Consider the following 265-nt stretch of genomic DNA (forward strand, 5'->3'; position numbering starts at 1 on the left):
CCAGGTGATCCCTGTTTTATTCCAGGTGATCCCTGTTTTATTCCAATTGTTTTATCCCAGGTGATCCCTGTTTATTCCAGGTGATCCCTGTTTCATTCCAGTTGTTTCATTCCAGGTGCCCCCTGTTTATTCCCAGTCCCATTCCCGGAATAGTTCCCATTCCCCACCCCGGTGCTGGCTATAAACAGATTCTCCTTAATCCCAAAAAGATCCTGCAGCGCCGCCGCTCAGGCGGATTAAGGGACTTTTGGGGGAATTTGGGAGG

The 265-nt window shown here is 49.4% G+C and overlaps 1 long non-coding RNA gene across 1 annotated transcript in view; it reads left to right on the forward strand.

Moving 5' to 3' along the window:
• The window catches only part of LOC108447137, a 17,502-nt gene that overhangs the window by 14,647 nt on the left and 2,590 nt on the right, over positions 1 to 265 (forward strand). The window lies entirely within an intron of this gene.

The sequence above is a fragment of the Corvus brachyrhynchos genome, unplaced genomic scaffold, assembly GCF_000691975.1.
Source record: "Corvus brachyrhynchos isolate BGI_N302 unplaced genomic scaffold, ASM69197v1 scaffold65, whole genome shotgun sequence".
Taxonomy (NCBI): domain Eukaryota; kingdom Metazoa; phylum Chordata; class Aves; order Passeriformes; family Corvidae; genus Corvus; species Corvus brachyrhynchos.